This window comes from Balaenoptera borealis (genome assembly GCF_965194805.1).
Source record: "Balaenoptera borealis genome assembly, chromosome: 16".
In the NCBI taxonomy this organism is placed as follows: Eukaryota; Metazoa; Chordata; class Mammalia; order Artiodactyla; family Balaenopteridae; genus Balaenoptera; species Balaenoptera borealis.
The window spans coordinates 25,041,129-25,063,003 of NC_138872.1; the positions used below are offsets into that span (position 1 = coordinate 25,041,129).

The 21,875-nt window shown below is 41.0% G+C and overlaps 1 protein-coding gene across 2 annotated transcripts in view; it reads right to left on the reverse strand.

The window, feature by feature from the left end:
• ITCH (itchy E3 ubiquitin protein ligase) overlaps positions 1 to 21,343 on the reverse strand; it is a 123,347-nt gene extending 102,004 nt beyond the window's left edge. For both annotated transcript variants that reach the window (XM_082358810.1, XM_082358809.1), the window contains exons 1-2: positions 21,205 to 21,343; positions 16,708 to 16,785 (exon numbers count right to left, since the gene is read on the reverse strand). The gene's annotated coding sequence lies outside the window, so the exon portion shown is untranslated. The remainder of the gene's footprint in view (positions 1 to 16,707; positions 16,786 to 21,204) is intronic.
• Positions 21,344 to 21,875: the final 532 nt, after the last annotated feature.

Below are 21,875 nucleotides of genomic sequence, written 5' to 3' on the forward strand. Positions count from 1 at the left end.
TTTCACTTCTTGGTATATACCCCAAAAAATGGAAAGCAGGGTCTTGAAGAAGTATTTGTACATAGCAGCAGCATTATTCATTATGCCTAAAATGTGAAAGCAATCCAAGTGTCCATTAACAGACGAATGGATAAGCAAAATGTGGTAAATACATACAATGGATTATTCAGGCTCAAAAAGGAAGGAAATTCTGACATGTGCTACAACGTGGATGAACCTTAAGGACACACTTTGTTAAGTGAAGTAGCCAGCCACAAAAAGATGACTGCGCTTATATGAGGTACCAAGAGTAGTCAAAATCAGAGACAGAAAGCAGAATGAACGGCGGTTAACTGGGCTCACAGGAGGAGGAAATGGGGAGTTACCGTTGATTGGGTACAGTTTCAATTTTGCAAGATGAAAAGAGATCTGGGGGTGGATGGTGGTGATGACTGCACAATGATATGAATATACTTAATACCACTGAAACATATACACTTAAAAATGATTACTATGGTAAATTTAGTATCGTGTGCACTCTACCACAGTTTTTTTTAAAAATGCAATGCCACTTGCTCTTTTGGGTTACTTGTTCTCAGGGAAACAGGCTATGTGGCAAGGAACTGAGGCCTCCTGCCAAGAGCCAGCACCAACCTGTCAGCCACATGAGAAAGACACCTTAGAGGCTAATTCTCCAGCCCTAGTAGCCTTCAGATAACTGCAGCCTCAGCCAACATCTTGACTGTGACCTCAAGAGATCCAGGGTCAGACCCATCCAGCTAAGCCACTTTTGAATTTCTGTCCCACAGAAACTATGTAAGATAAAAAGTTTGTTATTTTAAGCAGCTAAATTTTGGGATAATTTGTTATGCACCAATAGATAACTAATACAATAGTAAAAGGTTATTAGAAAACAGGATATTTATATGGCCTCAAATTATTACACCACATCTTACTTACTAATTACAAAGTGAAAAGTATATGATTATTATGGAGATCTTATAGTATCACATTAACCAAGTAAATAAACTTACCAACACCGTTAGAGTGACATTCCACCATTGATGTGCTGCCCGATATAATGAAGAAAAAAATGAGTATACAATATCACCTAGACTAGTACTATTGCCCCCAAAATGTTTGACCTGAATCTAATAATGAGGAAATAATTATATCCAAAATACATGACACTCTACCAGTTACCTGGCCTGGACTCTTAAAAAATTAACACTGAAAAACTAAAACGGCAAGGGAATTCCCTGGCAGTCCAGTGGTCAGGAAGAGGTGCTTTCACTGCCAGGGCCCGGGTTCAATCTCTGGTCGGGGAACTAAGATCCTGCAAGCTGTGCTGTGCGGCAAAAAAAAAGAAGAAAAACTAGAGGCAAAAGGACTGTTCTAGGTCAAGACACTAAAAAGACAAAACAACAAAATGTGTGAACCTTTATTGGATCCTATACGTAGGGACAAAAACACAAAAGACTTTTGGTGATAACTGGGAAAATGTGAATATATTAGATGACATTATGGAATTGTTAATTTTCTTAGAAATACTAACACATACTATCGTGGTCCTATAGGAAAATATCCTTTTTCTTGGGAGAAGTAACGTAAACGTGTTCAGGGGTGAAGTATCATGATGGCTGCAAATGACTTTCTCAGGTTCAGCAAAATTAAAAGTACATCTAGAGAAAAAGTAAATGTGGCAAGAGGTCAATATAAGCAAGGTGTTTACAGGTATTCACTATACTATTTTTTTCAACTTTTCTGTAGATTTTTTTCAAAATAAAGAACTGATTAAAAAAAGAAAATAAAGAGTACCCTATCACAATGAGATACCATGACGCTCCTATTAGAGTAACAAACAAGAAAATACTGACAATATCAAGGGCTGGCAAGGATGCAAAGCATCCTCATGTACTGCTGGTTGAAAAGCAAAATGGCGCATCCAATTTGGACAACGTTTTGCCCATTTTTTATAAAATTCAACACATTTACCACATGACCCAACAATCCCATTCCTAGGTATTTACCTTAGAGCAGAGGTTCTCAATCAGAGGCTATTTTGTCCTCCGGGACTTTTTTTTTTTTAAACAATGGTGGGGGTGGGTGCTATTGCTATCTAGTGGGCAGAAGCCAGGGATGTTGTTAAATGTCCTACAATGTGAAGGATGGCCCTCCACAACAAAGAATTATCCAGACCAACATGTCATAGTGCCAAGATTGAGAAACCTTGCCTACAGAAATAAAAACATATGTCCATATAAAATCTGTACAAGAATGTTTACAAGCAGCTCTATTCACAACTGCAAGATCTGTGAAACAACTCAATCTCTCTCAATAGGTAAATCGATAAACTGCGGTACATGCATACACTGGAATACTACTCAGCAATAAATTTTTTAAAAATGCAACAACTTGGAGGAATCTCAAAGGCATCATACTGAGTGAAACCCAGTCTCAAGAAGTTTACACAGGGCTTCCCTGGTGGCGCAGTGGTTGAGAATCTGCCTGCCAATGCAGGGGACACGGGTTCGAGCCCTGGTCTGGGAAGATCCCACATGCCGCGGAGCGACTAGGCCCGTGAACCACAATTGCTGAGCCTGCGCATCTGGAGCCTGTGCAACAGGAGAGGCCGCGATAGTGAGAGGCCCGCGCACCGCGATGAAGAGTGGCCCCCACTTGCCACAACTAGAGAGAAAGCCCTCGCACAGAAACGAAGACCCAACACAGCCATAAATAAATAAATAAATAAATAAAACTAAAAAAATAAAATAAAATAAAGCAAATAATTAAAAAAAAAAAGTTTACATATGTACTATTCCATTTACATGACAGTCTCCAAAAGACAAAACTAAAGGAATGAAGAACAAATTGTGGCTGCCAGAGGTTAACTGAGGGTGGATATGACTACAAAAATACAGAACAAGGGAGGCTTTTGGTGTGATGAAATTGTTCTGTATCCTGCTTGTGGTATTAGTTACAAGAATCAATAAATGTGTTAAAATTCATACTACCGTACACCCAAAAAAAGCCAATCTTACTGTATGATGAATTTTTAAAACAACATTTAAAACATTAAAAATTTTAAAGGCTACATATTCTAGGTACTGGGTTGAATACTGTCTCCACCAAAACTTACATCCACCTGGAACCCAGAATTTGACTTTACTTGGTCTTATAGGATTTTTGCAAATGTAATCAAGTTAAGATGAAGTTATATTGGATCAGGGTAAAAATGGAAACATAGACTGGAGAGATGTATACACAAGACAAGGAATGCCAGCAATCATCAGAAGCATTGAACAGATTCTCCCTCTGAGAGGTTCCAACTCCAGTGATGCCTTATTTTGGCCTTTTAGACTCCTAAAACATGAAAAACTGAAGTTGTGTTGTTTTAAACTGCCCAGTTTGTGCTAATTTGTTACAGCAGTCCTAGGAAACTAACATACTCTATGATTCTATTTACATGACATTCTGGAAAAGCCAAAACTACTGGGACAGAAAACACATCAGTGCTTCCTAAGGAATGGGGCTGGGGAGAGATGAATGACTACAAAAGAGCACAAGTAAAGATTTCAAGTGTTTATCAAAATTCAAAGACCTGTATACCTAAAAAGAATGAATTTTATTATGTGTAGATTACATCTCAACAAACCTGTCTACAAAAAGCATATTCCCAACGTGAATGACAAAAAATGCTCTTACAATAGTTTCTACAACAAAAAAGAAAAAAAATTGACAGTAGATCTTCTATATATCTTGGGGAGATCTCTCCAGGACTCATTCTTCCTTTCTAGTATCTCTCTTTTACATCTACATCTCACAGCTAGATTAACCTATCTTTTTTTTTTAATATAAATTCATTTATTTATTTAGCTGTGTTGGGTCTTCGTTGCTGCGTCCGGGCTTTCTCTAGTTGCAGCGAGTGGGGGCTACTCTTTGTTGCGGTGCACAGGCTTCTCATTGCAGTGGCTTCTCTTGTTGCAGAGCACGGGCTCTAGGCGTGCGGGCTTCAGTAGTTGTGGCTCGCGGGCTCTAGAGCGCAGGCTCAGCAGCTGTGGCGCAAGGGCTTAGTTACTCCACGGCATGTGGGATCTTCCCAGACCAGGGCTTGAACCCGTGTTCCTTGCATTGGCAGGCAGATTTTTAACCACTGTGCCACCAGGGAAGTCCCTTCACAATCAAATACAGTGGTGCAGAGTCTGTATCTTCACCTAGTAAACCACTGACTTGAACCAATGAAGATATCAGTTTGAATCTAAAATCTAGTACAATATTAAAATAATCTATTACTTATTAGTCTGTCAGTTACAAAGAAACTTAAAATAGGGCCAGTTCTTAACACTTTTATATCATTTATTTTGAGTTATGTTTACTATCACACTAGAAAAATGTGACAGAATGTCTACATTGCCAGCAATAAAAACTAACCTTGGGACTTCCCTGGTGGTCCAGTAGTAAAGAATCCTCCTTAGGGGCTTCCTTGGTGGTGCTGTGGTTAAGAATCCGCCTGCCAGTGCAGGGGACATGGGTTCGAGCCCTGGTCCGGGAAGATCCCACATGCCACGGAGCAACTAAGCCCATGCACCACAACTACTGAGCCTTCACTCTAGAGCCCGCGAGCCACAACTACTGAGCACGAGCGCCACAACTACTAAAGCCCGTGTGCCTAGAGCCCATACTCTGCAACAAGAGAAGCCACCCAATGAGAAGCTCATGAATTGCAACGAAGAGCAGCCCCCGCTCACTGCAGCTAGAGAAAAAGCCCGCGCACAGCAACAAAGACCCAAGGCAGCCAAAAGTAAAAGTAAATAAATAAATAAAATTTATTTAAAAATTTGAAAAGAAAAGAATCCGCCTTAAAATGCAGGGGACGTGGGTTTGATCCCTGGTCAGGGATCTAAGATCCCACATGCCGCAGGGCAACTAAGTCCGCGTACCACAACGACTGAGCTCAAACACCTCAACTAGAGCTCACGTGCCACAAACTACAGAGCCCACATGATCTGGAACCCGAGCACCACAACTACAGAGCCCATGTGCCCTAGAGCCTGCACACCACAACTACAGAAAAGAAAACCCACACACCACAACTAGAGAGAAGCCCACCCGCCACAACGAAAGATCCCACATGCCTCAACGAAGATCCTGTGTGCCACAACTAAGACCCGACACAGACAAAAATAAATAAAATAAACAAATAAATATTTTTAAAAAACCTTCTAACCTTAACATCTTCCTGAAAGGCAGTGGAAAAAGACATTTCACAAGATTATTTCAGTAACATCTTGTCCCATAAGCAACAAACAGACAAACTACATTTGTAGTCTTATTTTTAAATATTCTATTTATAGATAAATTATTAAATAACCAGGATATTATGAAATTTGCCTGGCTTATTTTCAGGAGTAACATATCCAACATAATCAGTTATTTTTTTTTTTTTTTCATAATCAGTTATTTTTATAGGCCACATCTACTGTGACCTAGAAAACCCTTCAATAATTTCATATAGGCCTATAATTTCTTAAAAGAAGCCACCAAGGACTTCCCTGGTGGCACAGTGGTTAAGAATCCGCCTGCCAATGCAGGGGAAACGGTTCGATCCCTGGTCCTGGAAGATTCCACATGCCGGAGCAACTAAGTCCGTGTGCTACAACTACTGAGGCCTGCACTCTAGAGCCCACGAGCCACAACTCCTGAGCCCATGTGCTACAACTACTGAAGCCCGTGTGCTTAGAGCCCGTGCTCCGCAACAAGAGAAGCTCCCGCTCGCCACAACTAGAGAAAGCCCGCGTGCAGCAATGAAGACCCAATGCAACCAAAAAGAAAAAAGAAGCCACCAAAAAGACATTTCAGAAAACACACAAAACCAGTAAGGAGAAAACTTGCTTGTTGAAGCAGAAAGTATAGAGTTCAAAGAGCTAAAGTACACAGTGGTATTCAGAGAACTAAAACCAAATGAAGTCAAACTCTCAGCCTTACTAAAATACAGAAGCATACATGGTAACTGTAAATACTGAGTAGTCTCCCATGGGTAGGGCCACTCAGCCAAGTTCCCAAACCCCTACTCAAAAAAGTTATGTATCAAAGGACCCGTTTTGAAAAATCTGTCTTCATTCACCAGCCACTACTATGAAGAATGGACTCCAGGGACTTCCCTGGTGGTCCAGTAGTTACGACTGTGCTCCCAATGTAGGGGGCCAGGGTTCGATCCCTGGTCAGGGAACTAGATCCCACTGTTGCAAAGAAGATCCCGCACACAGCAACGAGGATCCCAAGTGCCGCAACTAAGACCCGGAGGAGCCAAATAAATAAATACATATTTATTAAGAATGGACCCCAGCCTCAATCCAGTTGGAAGTGGAAACATGGGAGTTGGTAACGGTTCCTGTGTATGCAACCAGTAGCCACACTACCCAGCTGGGTTGAAAACTAATTCCTGTTCACTGGGAACACAGCAGCAGAGACGAAGGAGCAATGTTTAGATCCCATTCTCCACTAATGATAACAAAGAAGCTAACCTTGGTGTACGTGTTGTATTGTCAGAGGGGATAAGAGTTCTTTGCGTTAGGGCAGAAAGTAATTACTCATTTCTGTAACTTAATTTCTCAAGAAAAGGAGAGAAAATGAACTCCAACCCACTCATGATGGGAAAAAGCTGCTTTCCTATTTACTGGAGAAAGTTACCTTAATAGAGAAGTAGGATTTGGACCACCCCGTATCCCCCACAACAGTGACACCTTGGCTCTGAACATCACATAATGATCTCAGATCACTGACAGTTCTTTCCCATTTTCCAGCCAAATGGGAATCCAGCGTGGATTCTAAAGCATATACATAAAAAGACAATTATCTTATTCAAAGAGAAATAAAGGAAGGTACAACTTTCAAGGTTCAATAGTATAAGAGTTTAAGAAAACTGGCACCAGAATTGGAACCTTTAGCATTCATTTGCAGGTCTGAACTTTGTACCCAGTATTGCAGAAGGCAATTTTCTCCTAGTTCTCCCAAACAGCTTTCTGACAAACATGATAATATTAACTACTGTTACCAGCTGTGTCCTGGCTTTGACTATTTACCGCTAGAGTTTAAAGGATTCGACATGCCACAATAAATATAACTACTGTTGTACTACTATAACTATTGCTCTCTTTTGCAACCAATGCTTGTGTGAAATTATACAACCTAATTAAATATAAAGTTGAATTTCCTGGCTTCCAAGAAACTCTTATTTCTATCTCTTAAAACCCATGAATTCTCCTCAAAATAAGACCCTGGATAGCCACTATCCCCATCCTTCCAGCAAACCTTTCTCAGATCATTTTTACACATTATTTAAGAACTATCAAGTAAACTAGATATCAATACTAATGAGTTAATGAGTAATGTCTATGTATACTTTATAAACAAATTCATGCATTTATATTAAAAGAACTAAAAAAGCATTGTTATAAACACTGTATTAAAAACCCAGAAAAAAAATCAGAGAGAGAATCATTTACATCCAAGAGCCCTAAATACTGGGGGAAGGGAAGAGAAACAAATTACCACTTATCCATTAGGAAACAAATAGGATTATGAAAGCAGAGCCAATTCTACACTCCAATTTGGGCCAGCAGATTTTCACCTTAGTATTCTATTCCAAGACTACCTCCTCTACTTTGAGTGCCGAAGGAACTGATTAAAAATATCATTTCAAAGAAGGCAAAATACCACACACATCTTATTTGTTCTCACAGATAAACATATGGAAATCCAGGAAAGTTAAATGGATTGCCCAATTAAGCAAATATTTCTTAGCTGTGACACCAAAAGTACCATCCATAAAAGAAAAAACCGAGAAATTAAGCCTCATTAAAATTAGGAACTTCTACTCTTCAAAAGACACTATTAAGAAAATGAAAAGACAAGCTAAAGGCTGGGAGAATATATTGGTAAAATGTAACGCATATCTGATAAAGGACTTACATCCAGAATTCACAAAGAACTCTTACAGCTTGATAATAAGATAAACAACCCAATCAAAATGGGTTGTCCAAGGTCAGAACAGAAGACGCAGCCAAAAACTGAGATCTCTAGCCTTGCTCAATGTTAATTTCATGATTTAAAGCCACAGTTCCATAAATCAGCCAAAAAAAAAAAAAAAAAAGAAAACAGAGAAAAACAGGGAAACAAATGAAAAAAAATACTTATGTCATTGCTGTACTTGAACTTATTCAGTTTGGTCCTTTTCAAAATTATTAAAATATATATTGAGTTTAGGACCACTCCCAAACCCCTCTTGAACAAAAACAAAAAGAACCCTACCAAACAGCACAGTCTCAAAATAAGAAATTCCAAATCATCACACAAAATCAAGTAATCACTGAAATAATTAAAACAGACATTTTTCCCTTCAGAATTACAGAAAGTAAAACCCTTGTCTGGATACCTCAGGCTGATTCATATTTTCTTAGGCAAACAGGAAGAGCAAGTCCTCTAAGAGCCAAATTTCTTTTAATAAGATCCCATATTTTCCTTCTCCAAAATAAAATTTGGGGGGCTTCCCTGGTGGCGCAGTGGTTGAGAATCCACCTGCCAACGCAGGGGACACGGGTTCAAGCCCTGGTCCAGGAAGATCCCACATGGCACGGAGCAACTAAGCCCGTGAGCCACAATTACTGAGCCTGCACTCTAGAGCCCGTGAGCCACAACTACTGAAGCCCACGTGCCTAGAGCCCATGCTCCGCAACGAGAAGCCACTGCAATGAGAAGCCCACGCACCGCAACAAAGAGTAGCCCCCGCTCGCCACAACTAGAGAAAAAGCCCACCTGCAGCAACGAAGACCCAACGCAGCCATCAATAAATAAATAAAATTTTTTAAATAAATAAATAAAAATAATATAAAACTTGGATGACACAGAGACTTCTTTCCCTATCCTTTATAAATGTTTACCCCACCAAGTAAATGGTTAAAAGAGAATAGACAATTCCAAAACTAGAGAAAAATGTAATGAAGGTCATGCCCCAACCAACCTTCATCTTTCCAGAAAGCACTACTTTTAACATTTTATCAAACATCCACTTACTGAGGGACTATATATTAGAGAATGGTTCTAGCTGCTTTGTCAACAATAGGAAAGAAGGAGGACTAGCACAAGACCCAGAAGAGGTAGGCTGCAGCCTACAAGATAATTAAGACACCAAAAAACCAAACAACCCAATTAAAAAATGGGCAAAGGAATTGAACAGACATTTCTCCAAAAAAGATATACAAATAGCACATGAAAAGACACTCAATATCACTAAGCACTGGAGAAATGAGAAAAAAAACCCACAATGAGATACCACTTCTCCCATAAGGATGACTATTCTTTAAAGTAAAGAAAACAAATGAAATGTTGGCATGGGTGTAGAAAACTGGAACTCTTGTGAACTGTTGGTGGGAATGTAAAATGGTATAGCTGCTGCAGAAAACACTATGGTGGATCCTAAAAAAATTAACATGGAATTAGTAACAACAAGGTCCTACTGTATAGCGCAGCGAACTACATTCAATATCCTGGGATAAACCATAATGGAAAACAATATAAAAAAGAATGTATATATGTGCATAATTGAGTCATTCTGCTGTACAGCAGAAATTAACAACATTGTAAATCAATTATACTTCAATAAAAAAATAAATTTAAAAACAACAACCAAAAAAACCTGCAATTCCTACTTGATCCACCACCGATTCCACGTCTGGGAATATACCTAAAAGAACTGAAAGGAGAGACTCAAACAGATATTTATACAGCCACATTCATAGCATCACTATTCACAATAGCCAAAAGGTAACCCAACTGTCCATCAATAGAAGAATTGATAAACAAAATGTGATATGCACATAAAATGGAATATTATTCAGCTTTTTAAAAGGAATGAAATTCTGGAACATGCTACAACATGAACTTTGAAGACACTGTGGTAAGTTAAATAAGCCAGCCACAAAGGACAAACATTGTATGATTCTACTTACATGAGGTACCTAGAACAGTCAAATTCTACATAGAGACAAAAATTAGCATAGCGGTTACCAGGCACTAGAGGAGGGGAATGGCGTTATTGCTTAATAATAGGTACAGTTTCAGTTTGGAATGATGAAATTCTGGAGATGCATAGTGGTAACAGGTGTACAGCAATGTGAATAGATTTAATGCCACTGAACTGAACGCTTAAGAATGGTTAAAACTGTAAATTTTTGTTATGTATATTTTACCACAGTAACAAACGAAAAATAATCAGGACAAGTAAGTTCATCATTTTCTTTGCCCCTTAGAAATGAAAACATCAATTTACATGGTAAAATCAAACAGGGCAGACTGAACATATGTGCTACATCTCCATACTCTCCCAAAACCCCAACAAGATGAAAAAAAGGAAAACAGTTTACACCCTGAAGGGCAAAGACAAAGGGAGAATAGATGACTGCAGATCAATGTCAGCAATATTCTGGACAAGGAAAAGCAGCAGTACCTAGGTTCTGCACATTTCAATACATACATAATACAGTTTTTAATTAAGACCTATAGTAATTCTTTCCTTCCAGAAATTCAAGGGAAAAAAAAGATAATCTAGGATTTCCCTTTGACTACTAGCTTTCCACAGAAGCAAATGCAGCTAATCCCTCTTCCACAGCAGACCTATAATTAAATGAGCCACCTAAAAATCCCTTTTAATTTTTCAGAACAAATGAACTCCAAAATCTAGGTTAGACCATGCTTCAAAAGTTCAAGAAACAAAAAACAAATCCCTTTTCCATTAAATGAGACTTAAATTTAGCTCAATTTGATGCTGTTGCTGCATCTCTATGATGGTGGCAACTTTGTCTACTTTTCATAGGCCCAGTTCAGTATTCTTATTCATCAGTGAGGGAAATGTTACTATCTCAAATATTCTGAATGCTCAGGCTATATCTAACACACTATTCAAATTACTTTCTAAAAAGACTACTTACAATAACTACATTTTGCATTTTAGTCAAGAATAAGGAATTAACTTTCCTGTGTATGTCAAGAAAATTTTCATGAGGAAGTATAAACAGAACAAAAGGCCTGGTGAAAATTAAATCCTAAAAATCACTCTGTTTATACAAAATAAACACATTCCACCTTTCTACATTTATCAGTTTTTTTAAACATTCTAAATCATAAATTAATTACTGTGTCAAGTTTCTGCAACAAAATTCTACATCTTTTCCATGAGAAAATCTTTTGTTAGTGTTTCCAAACCTTGTTAAACACAAAAATTCCATGTTTAAACTGAAGTCTACAGAAACTCCTCAGAGGTTAACTGAGCTGACCAAAAATGTGAAACTAGAAATGTAATAAGCAGTTGAACTACTTTGATTCTTCCTTTTCTATTCTTCTTATGAAGCTGGGAAATCATAAGACTATGTACGTGATCCATCATTAAAGAGGGTGCTGGGGCTGAGTAATGAAGATCCACAACATGAAAAAAGAGGGATAGGACTTCCCTTGTGGCGCAGTGGTTAAGAATCCACCTGCCAATGCAGGGGACACGGGTTTGAGCCCTGGTCCAGGAAGATCCCACATGCCGCGGAGCAACTAACTGTTGCTGTGGCCCATGCACAACTACTGAGCCTGCGCTCTAGAGCCCGCGAGCCACAACTACTGAAGCTCACACGCCTAGAGTCTGTGCTCCACAAGAGAAGCCACCGCAATGAGAAGCCCGTGCACTGCAACAAAGAGTGGCCCCCACTCGCCACAGCTAGAGAAAGCCTGCGCGCAGCAACGAAGACCCAACGCAGCCAAAAAAAGAAAGAAAGAGGGATAGCCTCTTTAGCATTATCCTCACATAACCCAGTTTTTCATTCAAAGAATGAATATGAGAAAAGCTTTCAAAATCTGCCCTCTTTACTGCAGGGTCCTACTGTCACAGGGTGACCCAAATACAAGCTTCTGTCTGTCACTTTCCATTCTCACTACCACCTCCCTAGCCTGGTCTCCCTACCTCCAGACCCTACCAACCCTAGTAAATACTTGTAGACCTCAATATTACCAAATAAATCTTCATAAAATACCATTTCATCCTGTCAGTCAACAGGACTTAAGGTTATCCCAAAATAAGAAGGCTGGTGAAGGGGAGCAGAATTTTTCACCCCAAAATATGCTACTTTGGCATAAGGATTATTTTGAGCTAAAAACAATCAAAACTCAGCAGATTCAGTAAAAGCTCTTTACCTCCCCCTCAACTGCCTAAATTTACACTGGAAAGGAGGCCTGTACCAAGAAGAGAACTATTGCCAGAGATATCTTTTTACCTAAGAAACTTACCTGCGTATCAAGGCAACCTTTATTTTCCAAACATCTCCTCTTCTCTTCCTTTTGTATCCCCAGGCCCCTACCCCTTTCCTTAGCTCAGGATGTTCATATAAGCCTCTATTAGCTGGCTGCCCTTTGGGTCTCATACTTTTATGGGGCTCCCATACCATATTTAGGAAATTTGTTTTTCTCCTGTTAATCTGTCTTATATCAATGATTAGACCAGTCAAAGAACCTAGAAGGGAAGAAGAGAAATTTTTTCTGCCCCTACACTGGTCTCGCTTAATTTTTCCAAACTTTCTCTTCTTACGCGGACCACACAAACCCTCTTCAGATTAATCTAAATTCACTGTACTTCCACCATCTCAAGTCCATTCCTGCCATTTTGCCCATTCTGAATCCCAGTTTTAAGTAACTTCTCTCCTCCTCTTTGCCTTAATTATTCTATATACTCCTCATTCAGCCCTAGACTGCTCTAAGGTATTGCTTGAACTTTAAAAATCTCTATATGGGCAAGGACTTTCTTCCCAGAGGGCAGGGAACGTGGGTTATGCTGCAAAAAATTGAGCCCCAGATCAGAGGCTGCAGAATGGCAACCCACAAGACAAATCCTGCCCACAGTGGTGATTTGCTTGGCTCACTGAATTTTTTATGAATTCATTAAGTTGCCAACATTTAAAAATGAAAATTTCTCACAAAATCTGGAATTCTAGCTTCTGCTCAGAAAAAAGTTAAGATGTTCAGGCCACACGCTGTCTACATGCCACCCCCCTCAGCCCCCTGCCAGATCAATAGTGAGCCAACACTGAATCATGTATTTTAAAAAGATGAATTTCACCTCAATTTAAAAAAATAAAGTGAGCCAAAGCTGCATAACAGCTGCCTCACTGGAGTGACATGAATTCCCTAAATCACTTAAGTCCCAATCTGATCTATCATTACTGTTTAAAATGTTCATCTAGCCCTTGTAGGCATTTGACTTTACAGTGCTCACCCTAGATAAATTTACTGAATGAATTAATAAATTGAGAAGATAATTTTAAGAAGGACAAGGTTGGTGATGATGATAATGTGATAATAACAACAACAGTAATACTGGCAATTAACATTTCCTGCTTACTTTGAGCCAACTATTGTTCAAGCAAAAATACATTATCTCATTTACTCCACACAACAACCCTATGGATACATGCTACTATTATTCTCAATTTACAGATGAGGAAACTAAGGCACAAAGAAGTTAAGCAGGGCTTCCCTGGTGGCGAAGTGATTAAGAATCTGCTTACCAATGTGGGGGACACAGGTTCAAGCCCTGGTGCAGGAAGATCCCACATGCCTCAGAGCAACTAAGCCCGTGCACCACAACTACTGAGCCTGCACTCTAGAGCCCACGAGCCACAACTACTGAGCCAGCTGGCCTAGAGCCCATGCTCCGCAAACAAGAGAAGACACCGCAATGAGAAGCCCGCACACTGCAATGAAGAGTAGCCCCCGCTCGCCGCAACTATAGAGAAAGCCCATGCATAGCAGCGAAGACCCAACACAGCCAAAAACTTAATAAATAAATTAAACAAAAAAAAAGAAGTTAAGCAACTTGGCCAAGGTCATACTGCCAGGACACGGTAGAGCCAGAATTCAAAATCAGACAATCTAACTCCAGTACACAGTTAACCCCTACAATATGATTCCCTACCGTACTTTCCTCTGTGACCAACTGAACTGACTCTCTGGAACGAAGAATCAAAGACTAAATTTTAGAGCCTGTTCTTTCTTTACACAAATGACTAAAAAGCAAACCACAGTTCACCTAAATGCAGATGGCATTTCTGGATTTTTTTCCTGGTCTTTAAAGAAAAATTTCTCTGTAATTGACAAAGTTTAGGGAATCCAATAAAATAACATATATTTGTTATCAGACTATTTCTGGAGTAAGGTAAGTTCAATATGCAGACGAATTCTTAGTTTAAAAATACAAAGTGATGATTCAGTACAAAACTCCTTCTCTCTCCTGGAGTAGAAGGTTATATCTATTAGGGTAAACAGTTTGCAGACGTGAAAAAAACTGCAAGTTTCTTGAGGGCAGGGACTGCTTTTTCCATGAGTCCCTGCAATGTCTAGCACAAAGCAGCAGTTAGCATATATTCAATTATATTAAAGGAACCAAGATATCCAAGTATCTTAAATTGCAGTGCAACAAAATCCTTATTATAGCATTTATCACCTTGCTTTTTACAATAATTACTGGTGAACAAGTTTGTTTTCCTGACAAAAACACAAAATCCTTGAGGCAGAGTACCCCTTGGGACCTAGCATAACAGGGGCTCAATAAATGCTTATTGAGTGTTATAAACTTAACATTCCTATACTTAGATTTCCTGTAAGTCTCTCTACCAATGTTTAAAGTAGAACTTAAGGGAATTCCCTAGCAGTCCAGTGGTTAGAACTCCACACTCCCACTGCAGGGGGCATGGTTCGATCCCTGGTTGGGGAACTAACATCTTGCAAGCCATGCGGCACAGCCAAAAAAAAATAAAATAAAATAAACAAATAAATAAATAAAGTAGAACTTAAATGGCTTCTCATTTATAAAGCACTGGATTTTATGAAGTCCTATTATAAGATTTTCCTGAGACCAGTCCTATATTATGATATCAACAAAGCCCTGAAAAATTAGTGAGCCGGCATATGAAGCACAGAGAATAATCAAAGAGCTAGGAGAGAGCATTGTGTTCATACTTTCAATAGACAAGCAATGCAGTCCAGAGAGATTTAAGCAAATTGCTCAAGATCACAGAATTTAAGTAACAAGCAATACCAAGGCCAGAACCCATGTCTCCTGAATATTGGCCCAGTTTTCTTCCCACAAAGAACTACTCTGTGAGCTCAGGATGAAGTGGATACTTTTAGAAATATTTTAAAGATATTTGGTATGGAAAATGATCTTTCCCAGTACATAACTTTTTGTGAGGTATTACATCACCATTAAAGATATGAAATTTGCCTTGTTCCATTAACTGCAGATAACACCATCTTTTTCCCTTCTGTTCTACATATTTTTTTCATTTTCATGTCTTCCCTTTCATTATCCTCTGAGAATTCTTCTTACTATCTCTTATTTATCTACTTTTCCTCTTACCACTTCCCTTCCCTAGTATCTCTCACAAAGCACCCTATCTCCTTCTTTTCTCTCCATAATTATTAAAAAAAAAAACAGATTAAGCACATATTTTATTATAGCAGTGACCTGGGATACCATAATAAGCAAGTCACAGCCTTGGTCTCTTGGCATTTATAAGGCAATTTGTTAACAAAAATATACGCTAAACACAAAGGGTCACACAGTTGAATGAATAATAAACATTTTATTATTATGACGTTTACAGTGGAGACAAGAAGCCCACTATGGATGAGACACATATGAAGAAAGGTGGTAATGACAACAGTTGCAAGGTTAGGGTTAGGCAAATGAAAGGGATCCTCTCCTCCTATTCAGCTTTCTCACCAACCAATTCACATGCTCTACTTCATTCACTCCCTATTCTCTTACTGCTTGACATTTCCTATGCTCTACTTTTATTCTTAACCAGTAGTCTTCCTTTTCTCTCTCCTGTTCTTTTATTATTTTTCCTCTCCTGATCTTTTAAAGTGCATCTGTCCTGTCCTGCTTTCCTTTTCAATATTATTGCCAACTCCTCCCACCTGGTAGATCTACATAATGCCGTAAGCTGTGAATTCATTTTTTTTCTAAAGATTTAATATGTATTATTTTATTGGGTTGGCCAAAAAGTTCGTTTGGGTTTTTCCGTAACATCTTACAGAAAAACGAACGAAAGAACTTTTTGGCCAACCCAATATTTGATCCTCACAACAATGCCAGGGAGGCAGGTAGGAATCAACACATCTATTTTACAGATATATAAACTGAGTCCTGTCAATATTAAGTAATTTGCCAACGATCAGTTTGTCAGTGGCAAAATCAAATCAAAACCCAGACCTTTTCTTTCCAAGCCCTCTATTCTTTTTCCACTGAACCGTATTGTCTTCTTTTTAATTCCTACACTTTTTAACCATATACATGCACACGTCTGGACAAGTATACAGAGATAAATGTTTATAAAATAGCACAAGTGGGAAAAGTTTATGTATGTCTAGGGAAGCTAGAAAAACAGAAAAGTCAGTCCTCAGGACTCAAATTAAGAGTACAATGTGGCTCACATTGTACAATATGCCTAATCCTTCTAAAGGCAGCTTTGGGTTTCAGGTCCAAGTAGAAACTGTCTATTTCTTCAACCAACTGATTTAGCCAGCATGAACACTGGTGTCTCCCCATACCTCCTCACAGCTGTTAATATGACCAGGGCTCACCCTCAGCACCATTCTTGCCCCCCAATCTCTCTCACAGGCGTGCCACCATACCTGAAGTTTTCACTGTTTGGAGTCACTTCTTTGGGTTAAGGCGCTGTCTCCAGAAGGCCACTGTTAAATGCATGTTACCTGAGAGAGGAAGGAGGGTCCATTAACACACTATTCCTATGGTTAAACACATCAGATCAGCAATGACCTTAGGAATCTGACAGCACAATGTCCTTTAAAAAGTTTCATGGGACAGGTAATTTTTGATGGAGCAGGCAGGATAAGAAGGTGAGTCGGGGAGAAAATGACTCACACTCCGTAAGGGGTGACCCCCACCTGCGTACAGCTACATGGCAAAACGAGGATGGCCATATAAACACATACTCTACCTATTGGGGTCACAGTAAGGACTATCCCTGCAACTTGGAAGCTCCTAGGGATAAGAAAAGAAAAAGTACTCCAAGGATCAGAGTATAGCCAGTTCTGAAAAGAAGTAAAGAGCTGAGTTGGCAGTAGCTCTCCAAGGACAGTACACTGCTAGACTGAAAGAGGACAGAGGCAAGGAACAGCTTCTGGTTAACTACTTCTAGTTGTGAGGCTAGTTTCCAACCCAACATTTTTAGCTGAGGGCTGACCTCTCAACCAGAGAATGCTGCAATTCAATTCTGCAACCCGCCCCCTTGCTAATTTATATTGACTCAAAGCCAGTATCATTTACAGCCACAAAAATCAACATGCCTTTACTGAGTGCTTATTATGAGCCCAGAATTTGGCTAGGTGCTATAAATACAGGAAGGGGGGGAAAAAATCTTTATATACTTTTGCCTTAATTCATATAAAGGAAACCAATCCCCAAAACCCAAAACAGAGAAGGGTGAGGAACAAGAAAGGAAGCGGGGCTGGGTGGGGGGGAGGACACGACGACAACACTATTTCCTATGAGTACTAACACAAATTTCCTTTTTTTAAATAAATTTTTTTATTTATTTTTTGGCTGCGTTGGGTCTTTGTTGCTGTGCACTGCCTTTCTCTAGTTGCTGCGAGTGGGGGCTACTCTTCATTGCAGTGCGCGGGCTTCTCATTATGGTGGCTTCTCTTGTTGCAGAGCATGGGCTCTAGGCACGTGGGCTTCAGTAGTTGTGGCACGCGGGCTCAGTAGTTGTGGCTCGCAGGCTCTAGAGCGCAGGCTCAGTAGTTGTGGCGCACGGGCTTAGTTGCTCTGCGGGATGTGGGATCTTCCCGGACCAGGGATCGAACCCGTGTCCCCTGCATTAGCAGGTGGATTCTTAACCACTGCACCACCAGGGAAGTCCCAACACAAATTTCTTAAGCCAGAATGAATACAACAAAACTGACTTCTAGGCCAAAGTTCCTTGTTAAACTCTTAACTAAACAGTCAAGAGGCTCAGGCTAGAAATACTTTTTTTCTTTTGGTCTAATACCAAAAGCTCTTTAGTAGCGCACATTCATCTTGATACACTGGAGAAGAGGCTAAGAGTTACAAAACTTGGTTCTACTTCTAGCTCTGATTCTTAGCTAGTTTTTTTTTTTCTTTTTTAAATTTATTTATTTTTGGCTGCATTGGGTCTTCGTTGCTGCGTGCAGGCTTTCTCTACTTGCAGCGAGCAGGGGCTACTCTTCGTTGCAGTGCGCGGCCTTCTCTTTATGGTGGTTTCTCTTGTTGCAGAGCATGAGCTCTAGGCGTGCAGGCTTCAGTAGTTGTGGCACGTGGGCTCAGTAGTTGTGGCTTGTGGGCTCTAGAGTGCAGGCTCAGTAGTTGTGGCACACGGACTTAGTTGCTCCTCGGCATGTGGGATCTTCCCGGACCAGGGCTTGGACCCGTGTGCCCTGCATTGGCAGGCAGATTCTTAACCACTGTGCCACCAGGAAGTCCCAGTTTTTTTTTTTAAGCAAACAGAAAACTAACAGGTTGGACTAGTCTAAGAATAGCATATACCTGGCACATATACTACCCATTAGATAACTAGTGTCCACAGGAGGAATCACTAATCAATCATAACTCACTTTCCCAGAGAATGCATATGATCAAAATCCTTCTCAACACAGGGCTTTGGCAGCTACTTCAAATGAAAGTTGGCCCATAAAACAAAATATATCTGCCACTGCAGACTGTAGATAATCTCTACAATCTCTTCCAACTCTAAAATTCTACAACCAAGTTTCTGAGGGTGGGAGAAAAACACTTCCAACAAGCTTAAATCAATAGTATTGATAGTCATAAATTTCAGTCTAATCTCCAAATTCTACAAATTGCACCTGATCAAGAAAGCTAATGAACAATACATTCTGATACCATTAACATACATAACCTATCAATATTATTCTGATTTGTTAATGGGTTCTTTTGACAGAAAAGGAACCTTTTACCCAGACTGGCCCTAAAGAAATCCTCATACAAAAACAGGGCAACAATACTGCACTAGTAAAGAACTAAATCCCATCCCTTGATCATTCCCACAGCCTCTCTACAAGGTCAAGCCTTTCACTTCTCACCTAGACCTCTGCAACAGCCACTCTTCCATCCTTTTTCACTCTTGTCACCAGAGCAATCTTTCTAAAGCAAACATCTACTCATATCACTTCCCTGTTCAAAAATGTGTATCTATTGCTAACAACATAAAACAAGTTTTTTCCCATTATACTTAGAACTTTTCATATAGTAGCCTTTTACCTTTCTGGCCTCACATCCACAGTGCTCTCCTTCCCCATCCCACTCCCTGCTCTCTTTTTCTTCCACAATCCTCTCCATTTACGCACAGTATTAAGGTGTTTCCTCTGTCTGCCCTCCTTCCCTTTCCCCATCACAATCCCCATCCTACTCATCACCTAACACCCAACTTAGGTCCAGGAGCAGATCCTTCCTCCTTCTCAGGTCAACCGGGACACAACTGGTTACCTCCTCTATTGTCTCAAAGCTTTTTGGTTTATCCAAAGTATTGTTTGTCTCAGTGGTTCCCAAGACCATCAGAATTGCCTGAGGCAAGTTTTAACCCAAATGTATTAAATCAATCTCAGGGAATGAGGCCCTGAAATGTCTACTTTTCAAAAGCTCCCCTAATTATTCTAATGGTCAAATTTGGGGGCTAGTGGTTTGTCTCTTCCAATAGGTGTAAAGATAATTCTTTAACTAATGTAGAAATGATTTATTCTAGAATACACTGAAGAAGTATTCTGCACTTGTTTATTTCATATCATACCCTTGCTGACTTGACTCATATGCTGAAGATGAAGGAATTCCTTTTGAACTCACACCCAAAAAAACTTACATTCACTGTTCAAAAAAGCAGGTGAATTTCCACCTTCATTTCTAAATCTTAAAAATGAAGTAATCGTACCTTGAGTAAACCTATGAATACACAGTGAAGCCTCTCACCAGAGCTGCCGTGAGAACTTTACTTCGGCTGAAAAACAAATCCTTAGCCCATTTTGAGGGTGGAAATACACTGCCTTTAGTACTTCCTTAAGACCTAATTATGTTAGGAATACATGCGACACTCCAACTAAGTACAATGATAGGTGTCTGGCTCAAGTGCCTCGTTAATTTTCAAAGAAAAATCCCACTCTTCCTTCCCCACCACTCACTCCCAAAAAAGTATAATGAAGCTATAGAATAATGGCAGAAAATCTAACAAGATTAAGATATGAATATAACCAAGACAACAAGCTGAGTTGTTATTGGGAACCGTGGATTTCGGGTAGTTTGCAAATTCACCTGGTTACATCGCTAACTTGGGGCCGAACGTCTACCTGGGGCACACAGACCGTGTGTTTATCTCTCTTTGAGTCGCGGCCCGGAGCTAAGTCTGAAAACTTAAGTTCCCCACTTAGTCACCCCTAAGTCATGTCCTCATCACGGCTACTTTTTTCTTCTCTCCACTAAAGAAAAGGGTACTCTCAGGAGGAAGGACAGTGACAGCTCCACGTCTGCAAAACTCCGCGGCGACAGCGGGCGCGGAGGAGGACGCCGGGGCCGGGACCACCATGCTGGGGGACAATGGAGGGAGGAGGGGAGTGGAAGAGAGAAGAGAGGCAGCCACTGTACTGGGCCCCTCTCGCGAGTGGGGGCTCCAAAAAGTCTCGGGAAGGGCAGCGGGTAGCAGGTGGGCCCGGCCACCGCCCCTCGCAGGGCCACGTCGCCCGCGCCGGCCGCTGCCGCCCGGCCCCGCGCGTAGGCCGGGCCGCGGCAGAGTGGCCCCCAGGCGGGGCTGAGGGGTTCGGGGCCAGACCCTGCAGGCGCCCACTGCGGCCCAGTCCTCTCATAAGTTGGCGCCCGCGAAGCGAGGGGCTCCGGACGCCTAAGCCCAAGAGTGGCCGCTGGGTGCGTCCAGCCGACCCACCCCGACCCCCGCCGGGCCCCTGCCACTAGCCCGAACTCCCCGCGCCCCCCACGGGCACCGGCTCTGGGGAAGAGGAAGCAGCCGCAGCTCTGGGGTCCCGGCTGACGCGCCGCACTTCTCCATCCCTCGTTCTCCTCGGACACGCTTATCCAGGACCCTCCCTCTCCCCAGAACTACCTCCAGTCCGCCCGCGGATTTTTACCGGGACTCGGGGCGGCGGCGACTCTTCAGTCCCTCGACTAAGATGGCAGCCGGTCCCGAGCCCGAACCACAGCTACTAGAGCGAGTTGGCGGCCAACACGCAGGCGCCTCCAGCTCGAGAGCAATCCGGCCTACAAGCCCCAGAAGGCCTTGCGCACTAGCCCGCTGCCGGCAGGAAGAGCTCGTACAGGCTGATGAGCGCAGCTAAATCGGGGTTTGCGCTCAGTCAGGTGGGAGGGACGCCTGGATTGCTCCCAGTACCTCTAGGCTTTTTTGAAAACTCTCCTAATCACACACCAGAACCTCTAAAAGCTGTAGCTGCGGATCCAAAACTCTAGTGTGCATCAGAATCACCTGAAGGGCTTGTTAAAACTTAAGACTACTGAGCCCCACCCCCAGGGTTTCTAATTCATCAGATCTGGGATAGGACCTAATAATTTTAATAATTTACATTTCGGACAAGCTCTCTGGTGTGCTACTGGTAGGAGATCACACTTTGAGAACCACTGAACTGTAGCTTAGGCCTTAAGAAAGTACACTCAGGAGTTGCATTGATTGGATTCAACTCCACCTTTTAACAGGGTGCGCTTAGGGATGATGAAAACAGCTTATACGTAAGTGGTGCCAACATGGCAGGTGTTCTAAGAGCTGATCATTAAGATTCTTTTTTGG